The sequence below is a fragment of the Acomys russatus genome, chromosome 16, assembly GCF_903995435.1.
Source record: "Acomys russatus chromosome 16, mAcoRus1.1, whole genome shotgun sequence".
Classification (NCBI taxonomy): Eukaryota; Metazoa; Chordata; class Mammalia; order Rodentia; family Muridae; genus Acomys; species Acomys russatus.
Genome location: NC_067152.1, coordinates 31642617 through 31651711, shown reverse-complemented (window position 1 = coordinate 31651711; position 9095 = coordinate 31642617). Strand labels below are relative to the sequence as shown.

Below are 9095 nucleotides of genomic sequence, written 5' to 3'. Positions count from 1 at the left end.
AAAAAGAAAGATGTTATAAGTGAGAAGCAAGTTATGGACTGGGCTGTGTCCCTTAAAACCATCACAATGAGGTCCTCACTCCTGGTACAATGGGATTTGAAGATGAAGGTCTGGGGAGGTACTACAGTTTGGATGAGTCCTCAGGATTGGTCCTTCCTGATGGGGTTAGTGATTTTATAAGGAGAGACGTCAGTGGTAGAGGATGGGCTTGGCAGGCTGCATATACCCTGCGTCTGATATCTGTCATGGAGAAGGAGGACGAGGAAGGAGGAGTAGAAAGAGAGGGGGGAAGTAAATACACCAGGAAGGGTGCTCTCCATCCATGTGTGGGCACAGTGAGAAGGTGGCTGTCTACAAGCCAGGAAGAGAACCCTCCTACAGTCCAGCTCTGCTGCTTCCTGGTTTCAGCTTCCCAGCTTCTAGAATATAAAAAACTAAACTCCCATTTTCTAATCCGTCCAGTCTATGGCATTCTGTTATGATAGCTCAAGCTGACTAATTCACCATTCATTTAGAAATACCTGTTTACATATAAAGACAACAACTTTGTATTAGTGTGTGTGTGTGCGTGTGTGTGTGTGTGCACATGTATGTTCTTGAGTGCAACTCTGCCATGACCTCTCCTTAGCAATGCCTTTAACTTAGAGGAAATAAAACTGCCTCTAAGTTTTTTTTTGTATAATGTAGGGCTTTGGGGTCTTTTCTTTTCTTTCTTTCTTTCTTTTTTTACTTTTTTTTTGAGACAGGCTTCTCTGCCCTGGATGTCCTAGAACTTTCTTTATAGACCAGGCTGGCCTCGAACTCACAGAGATCCGCCGGCCTCTGCCTCCTGAGTGCTGAGATTTAAGGTGTGTTCCACCATGCTCAGCTGGGTTTTTGTTTGTTTGTTTTTTGTTTTGTTTTGTTTTGTTTTTCTTCTTCAATAATTTGGATGGGGTTGTGGCCAAATAGTTAGAATTTGTGAAGTTTAACTCTTCCGACCAAAAACTTCAAAGAACCTAGAATGCATAATAAATTAAAAGCTGCACATCAGTACATTCGCACAGCAAGATTTGGTATTTTATGCTAAGAACACTGAAACAGAGTGGATTTATATTGGCAGCTGTTGAAGCTGAGTGTTGAATATATCTGAGGATTTTTGTACCAGGCTCACTGCTTCTGTGACTGCTTTAAAATAATGCATACTGTTTGCCTTCTCAGAAAGGGAAGCTTAGATTTAATCAGTGGAGTGTCACTGGGTATGTTGGCCACACTCTAGGGCAGGCCCCATGCCAAGGAGTAGATGACCAACACAAAATGGATTCCATGGGAGGGGCGGGCCAAGCGGGGCCCAAGATGACCGATCTGCTACCATTGGTTCCTTAAGCTCTGTGAGGACTGGCCAGTGGAGGAGACCAAACGGGGTGGACTTGGGTGCTTACCTGCGGCAGCAGGGTAGCACAGGCCTTTCGGGAGGGAGGGAACACCCAGATTACAGAACCTGAGGCCTGTGATCAGATATGCAAAAGCTTAGCACGACTGCATTCAAACTACTACAGACACAAGTACCCCTGACCCAGAGACACCGATTTTAGTGGCCTGCCCTTTACTGGCTGCTCCTGTCCACGAGCACTTTGGAAGAGTTTCAAGAGATGAATAAGAGCATGTGGAAGAAACTACAGGAGAAGTTTGCACCCACAAGGCCAGAGGAAAAGCATAAAGCTTGGGTTCGGGTTTTGTCCCACCCACATACCCGGTCTTCTGATGCTCACCAATAAAACTGCCTGCCTCTCCCTCAAAAAAAAAAAAAAAAAAAGAGATTCGATGGTTTTTGGTGCACTTTTGGTGGTGGTGGTTTTCTATTGTTTGTTTTTTGTTTGAGAGAAAGAAAGAACATGAAGTTAGGTGGGTAGGGAAATGGGGAAATCTGGGAGGTGTTGGAGAGGGGAAAGAATATAATCCAAATATATTGTATGGCTGGGTGGTGGTGGTGCACACCTTTAATCCCAGCACTTGGGAGGCAGAGGCAGGTAGATCTCTGTGAGTTTGAGGCCAGCCTGGACTACAGAGTGAGTTCTAGGACAGCCAAGGCTACACAGAGAAACCCTGACTCAGAAGAAAACAAAAAACAAAGACAACAACAACCAAACCAAACAAAATAAAACAAAACAAAAAATATGAAAAAATTATAATAAAAAATTTAAAAGGAAAAAAAGAAAGCAGTCAAAATACATATAACGTGTGTACAGGCACATATAGACATAAGATATGTACACAGTAATGAGTGGACACATTCAGCTTGCAGAGTAAGAATAGTTCATTGGTTGTGTGTTACCCCATAATAGTTTTTTGAATGGAAAAGAACAATCTTCTGGCCTCTGTTTGAAATGTGCAAATGGTGACAGTTGATTGGAATGAGAGAGAATGCTTCACACTCTATTTTCACAGCTGTCTTATCAGTACCCTGGGCTGCCGTAGAGTGGAGCACAGGGTTCAGATTTTGGGGATGGGGGTTTGCGGGCTCTGTTGTTGTAGTTTGAAGATAAGGATATATCTTCCCGAGCCAACATTTTGAAGAAGAGATAATTCCCTAGAGTGAGGGAAAGTGCAGAGGGCCCTAAGGATGTCTTCCTGGACTTACACAGAGTTCTATGGGTTTAATGGTCCATGGAGAACCCTGCCAGCATTGTGGGGAAAATGATTTGGTATTCAATTATTTTCACTTGGGAACGTTTCCAAACTAGGCAGAGTTGGACTAGATAAAGCTTCTCTGTTCCGCCCACCCCTCCCCCACCTCACAATTCCCTGAACCCCAGGTGCAGCAGGCTTCCTTTGTTCAGGGGGAAGTAGGGCATGCACTAGGTAATTAAGGAAAGCACCTCTCAGGGCTTTTGGCCTATTGACGTCACATCATGGCTGCCTTCTCTTGGCTTTGGTGTAGAAATGAGAATTTCCACATTTCCAAGGGAGTGTCTCTTGCTGTTTGGTTGCTAACTGAATAATCATGTGGGTTCTTACCTCTCTACACAATGTGGATTTCCTTGCCAAAGCTGAGGGCTTTATAAGAAGAAAAAAAAAATTTTTTTTTGCAGAGTTTTCATTTTCCTCATAACCTAGTTTTAGACTGGAGGTGTGGGTGGTGAGCATGCAGGCCCTTCAAGAGGCATTACACAATCTATTAAAGTTACACAGAGTGCAGAGAGAAGGGCCTGTAACCCACTTTTTAAAGTGTTTCATAATATAGATTCTGAAATGCTGGAAAATTCTTCAGGGCGTGAACTTATCGTTATCGTTTCTTGATGGCAGAGAAAACAATGAAATACTCTTGTGGTTCACAGGCTGGAAGGGGAAAGGTGTGAGGGGGATGGGCCGAGGGTTTTGCTTCTGGGACTTGTCAATAACCAATGGTCCAAGGGTTTGGACCAAACACCCAGAAAAAAAAAATTTCAAATTTGGGAGATGGCAGTTGACAATTTTTCACAACAGATTTTCTTCAGAAAGTTTCGTTAAAATGAAAGCGTACTTTAACAATCTTTCTTTTGTCCTGCCAGAACTTTTAAGGTAAATTTATCGTCTATACTTGCATCATCGTGAATCATATGTCAGGAATCATATGTCAAGTGCTCACTCTTGAGATATGTGGCAATGCGATTAGGTAGCTGGAAAAGTTACAGAGAAGCCTGTGAGTCACAACAGCCCTACATTTCAGGGTGCTTTTCTTTTACTAATTTGCTTTAAAAGAAATATATATTTGGTGTCTATTGCATCAAGGTACGTTGCAGGTACTGGCCCTATGTCAAAACAGAGCCAAGGTTCTCACAGAACTCTAAGGTAGATAGACTTACACAAGAAAATAAACCAGAAAGGGATGACAGAGGCGAGATGGTTTCAAGTGGCTGGTAAGGCAAGGCTGAGCAATAACACATGAGACCCAGATATTGACGAAGCCATCTGGGAAAGACCAAGAAAATTCATAACTCAGGGAGAGGCAGCAAGCAGTTAGGATCGGAACGCCAAAGCGTAAAGTGCGCAGGAGCAGCACAACCACAATATGGCAGGCTGGGGAGAAAGCACGGGAGGTCATAGAGGAGCAGACATCTCACCGTGCGGACGCTTGAAGTCAGTAAATGTGATAGAAAGAAGTCCAAGAGTTCTGAGAGGGGTTTTTTTTATTATCTTCTCTGTAATTTGAAATATTACCCTGGGTACTATGTGGAGGATGAATTCTATAAAGTAGTTATAATTGTAATCCTAGTGAGAGGTGATGGCGGCTTGCTCCAGCATAGGAATGGGGAGGCAGGCTTTTAGGCTATTCTAGAGGTAGACAGTACCTGTTAATTTACAAATAACTAAAATGACTCCTTGTTGGTCCAGTCTTGTTCACTGGAAATGTGTGTGGGGGGGAGGGGGGTGCTGTTGTTGTTTCCCCCTTTTCTCTCCCCAGCCTTCTTGAAACAGGGTCCAGGCTGTGGCCAAGGTTGAGCCTGAACTGAGGGTCCTCCTGCTCTAGTTCTCCCCAGCGCTGGGATTACAGCCTCTGCCACCACGCTTGGCTGGACTCCCTTTTAAATGCTAGAATCTCCAGGTTTTTACTCTGACCTTCTTTTCCCACTCATTCCCTCCCTTGCATTTTATTTCCAACTCTTTGTTGGTGAAGACTAACGTCTATTTCTAGGATGGGGTACAGCTCAGTGGGGAAGCGCTTGCTTAGCGTACATGAGGTAGGGTTCAGATTTCAGCACCACACAGACATGTGGTGATGGTGATGATGATGATGGTGATGGTAATACTAATGAGTATTAGTTTTCGTTTCTGTTGCTGTGATTAAAAACACCATAGGAATGTAATAATAACAACAACAACAATAATAACAATAACAAGTATTAGTTTGCTTTTCTGTTGCTGTAATAACATGCCATAACCAAGAGCAAACTTTCAGCTACAACCCACCATGGAGGGAAGCCCAGACATGAACCTGGAAGTAGAGACTGTGGAAGAATGCCGCTCACTGGTTTGTTCTCCATAGCTTGCTCAGCCTGCTTTCTTACAGAACTCAGAACCATCTGCCCAGGGGATAGCATCACCCATAGTGGCCTGGGCCCTCCCACATTAATCATCAATCAAGAAAATGCCCCATAGACATGCTCACAGGCCAATCTGGTGGAGGCAATTTCTCTATTGAGAGGGATTCTCACAAATTGACAAAAATAACATTGTTGTTGTTGTTATTATTATTATTATTATTATTACTATTACTAGTAGTAGTAGTAGTAATTTGCAGGCAAGCCCTTCATCTCAATTTCAGTCTTAAACATGAATAACCAGTGATTGCCTCATAGGCACCTCAGAGTCAGCCCACCAAAGCCAAACACATCTCCTTCCCCGTAGACCAGCTCCTCCTCCTCCTGCTCCCACCATGGGACACCCCACTCGCTGGCCAAGTAGATATCTGGAAATCACCCTCTCCTGCTGTTCCTAACAGTCTTAGAATGTCCCATCCTCCCTCCCCTGACAGAAGTATTGGTCAAAGGAGAGCCTGAGCAAGCACGGAAATGGTGAGCTATTAACCAACACGTCCTTTAGGAAGGGCAGAACTTGAACCCAATACCAAAGGTGCCTGCGAGTGCGTCTCGAGCATGCTGAGCAAAAGGGTTTTCTGGAGCACTGCAGAAGAATAAAATAAGACCTGAAATCAATAAACCCCAAGCTCAGGTGCTATGGGCTGGTTATGTTTCCCCAAATCCCACCAAAGCTCCACCCTTTTAAAAATGAGTAACTGGCTGAGGGTGATGGCACCCACTTGTAATCCCAGCACTGGGGAGCCTGAGGCGGGAGGCTCTAGAGGTCAGTGCCAACCAGACTATATAACAAGACTTTGTTTCAGATTCATAAATGGAACGAATTAAAGTTAAATATGGTCTTAAAAAGTAAAATCCCACTTTGATAGGATTGGTGTCCTTTTAAGGGGAGAAAGGTCCATCCATGTCCCTACCCAGTCACACTGCCATATACACAGAAAAGGCCACACGAGGACATGGAGAGAAAGCAGCCACTTGCAAACTAAGGAGGGAGGCCATCCCAGAAACCAACTCTGATGGTACCTTGACGTTAGACTTCGAATATCTACAAATTTGAGAAAACAGATCTCTAGTATTTAAACCATTCTGACTATATTATTTTGTTGTGGCAACTCTCACAGACTCAGGATGGCCTCAGACCCTCTGCTTTCTTGCTTCAGTGCCCTAGGGTTGAAATTGCAGGTATATAGCATATAACACTATGTCTGGCTTAGGCAGGGATACACACACACACACACACACACACACACACACAGACACCTTCATGCAAATGATTCTTAGGATGACAGCCACCATCCTCCTACCAGCGAGCTCATTGTAATAAAGTTTTCTCTACCACTGTCTGGCCACTTGACTAACTGTCTTCCAGTACCGGGAGGTGGCGGATGGGAGCAAACCAAGCCCTCTACTCCATGAGACTGATGTTGGGGAAGATATTTCTTGGGGCATACGAGTATTGGAGCAGTGAATGGGTCTAGGTAGGAGAAATGCACATCGCAAAAAGAATGTGCAAATCTCTGTGTGAAAGACGCCTGCTCTCTGGGATTGTTAGGCCTAGGAGTTGTCATTCACGTGCTAGTGCCTCACTGGCCCAAAGGAATAAAATAAAAAGCCTTTCCAATGTGCTCGAGTCAGCACTTACTAGAACCCACTGCAGGTCCGACTCCATAGTAAGAAACAGAAATGGGACAGAGGCGACATCTCCACAAGGGCCTGTATTAATTACTCTTTTACTGTTGTAATAAATACTATGACCAGGTGACTTACAGAAGGGGGCCATGGTTAAGTGCCTATCACCATGATGGCAGGGTAGCATGGTTAGCAGGTAGTCATGGCAGCAGGGACAGCTGATAGCTCAGGAGGCAGAGAAAACAAACATAGGATGGCAGGAGGCCTTTAAGCCTCAAAGCCCACCCACACTACCACTTCCTCCACCAAGGCCTGGGAACATGGGGAGCATCTCATTCAAACCACAGCCGGCCCCTGTTATGGACCCCTCGCTTTAAAGGGTACTTCATATGAGAGATGAGAGACGCATGCCAGAGTAAAGTTAATCAAGAATACGTGGTGCCTCTCGCCACTGTCACAATGGTGCAGCATAACCAGAGAACCTAATCAGTCATTCTGTGGCGAAGACACATCGGGCTCTAGGAAATGTTTCCTTACTTCCCTTTCAGTAGGACCCAAAACTAAGGATGGCCAAGTCAGCATCCCACAGAGCCCTGTGGACTGTGAGACTACTGAAGGAGACATCTCATGGACAAACGTGTCCTTTATAAACTGTTCTTTGAAAAGCTGGCTTTTGTTTTCTTTGCCTTTGCCTGACAGTCTAAATTCTGAAGTCACGTTTCAATGATTAAGGTATTAATTTCTAGAGCCAGCTGTTCCATAAGGAGCAAGAGAAACATTGGCCACAGGCCACCGAGTCGGCAACAGTTCTTCGTATTTATAGAATCCAGAACACCCAGTGACCTCCAGAAAACATCAGAATGCTCATCAAAGAATTGGATGCAGGATAATGATTATCCTAGTGCCCACCCATTTGTGGCTGGTTTACACATCCTTGAATTTCCTACGTAAGCTTTCACTTGTTCGAGGAAATGGTTCTTAGGATGACAGCTGCCAATTTCCCATCAGCAAGCTCATTGTAATAAGGTTTTCTCTACAATTGTCTGGCCACTTGGACCAATAGGAGCTTCTAGTGGCGGGGGGGGGGGGGGGGGGGGGGGGGGGAGGGAGAGCAGACCAAGCCCTCTACCTGACAGTGCAGATGTTGGGGAAGATACTTCTTGGGAACATAGGAGTGAAAGGGCTAGGTGGGAGAAATGCACATTACACAAGCTGTCAATCAGCAGTCTTAGCAAGAATGCTATAGATTGTTGCAAAAAATACATCTGTGTAGATATGTATATATACAGACTCTTCCATTAGAACCTAGTGTCCATTTTCTTGCATTTTTAATTATTTTTTCAATTAATGGTCTAAGAGTATTCATGAAATAGCACAATAATAAATTATTTGCACTATATTTGTGCATAATTAGGTATAGATGTAGCAAATGCAGTGACACCAAAACTTAATGTTACTAACTACCACACGCCGGCGTCTCTGGTCTTCCCTCTTTTTTTGTCTGTTGTTGCTTGAGATAGAGTCTTATGTAGCCCAGGCTGGCTTCATGCTCCCTATGTGGCTGAGGATGATCGTGAACTTCTGATCCTCCTGGCCTTACCTTCACAGCGCTGGGGTTACTGTCCTGTGCCAAAAAGTTTAAGCAACACTGGGTACTGAACTCAGGGCCTTGTGCACACAGCGACATCCCTAGCCCCATTCTGATTTCTGACATTCACTAGCACTGGTATAAACTCTTATTTTATTTTATTTTATTTTATTTTATTTTATTTTATGCAAGTCTTGCCAAGAAGTTCAGGTTGGCTTGGAACTCATAATGCCTGCACTGAGGTCACAGATGTGTGCTACCATGCATGGATTTATTTGACCTCTTAATTATAATGAAGTTTTGATTCATTTAGTAGAAAATGACATATATGTATACTAGTATTCCTGTTTACCTTTGAAAACCATTACTTCATTTTTGAAAATATATCCACATTTTGTGTAATTTTCATGCAGTAATTTTACTTTTGGTACTTTATTACTAGCAATTGAACATACATTTTATGAAAATGTAGATTCTAATAACATAATTATTAGGTTTGGCAATATGAAGAAAAGAAAAACAAACTGTGTAAAATAAACATACAATAGCTCTTAAATTATATGCCACTTTCATTATGTATCTAGGCGTCATGGGTCTGTTAACACAGCACCCAGACACTCACAATAATAATTGCATTGTCTTCAACATTTTGTCACCTTTTAATCATATAAAACCATAGCTTCATACATACTTTTTAAACCTCATTTGAAGGAATACTTGTCAGGCTAAGAGTACAAAGGTGTTCTTGCCAAGTGTGGTGGCACACACCTTTAATTCCAGCACTTGGGAGGCAGAGGTAGGTGGATCGCTCTGAGTTCAAG

At 43.5% G+C, this 9095-nt stretch overlaps 1 pseudogene; it reads left to right on the top strand.

The window, feature by feature from the left end:
* Positions 1 to 1360: 1360 nt before the first annotated feature.
* On the top strand, positions 1361 to 1757 carry LOC127200807 (ubiquinol-cytochrome-c reductase complex assembly factor 2-like; annotated as a pseudogene).
* The last annotated feature ends 7338 nt before the right edge of the window (positions 1758 to 9095 follow it).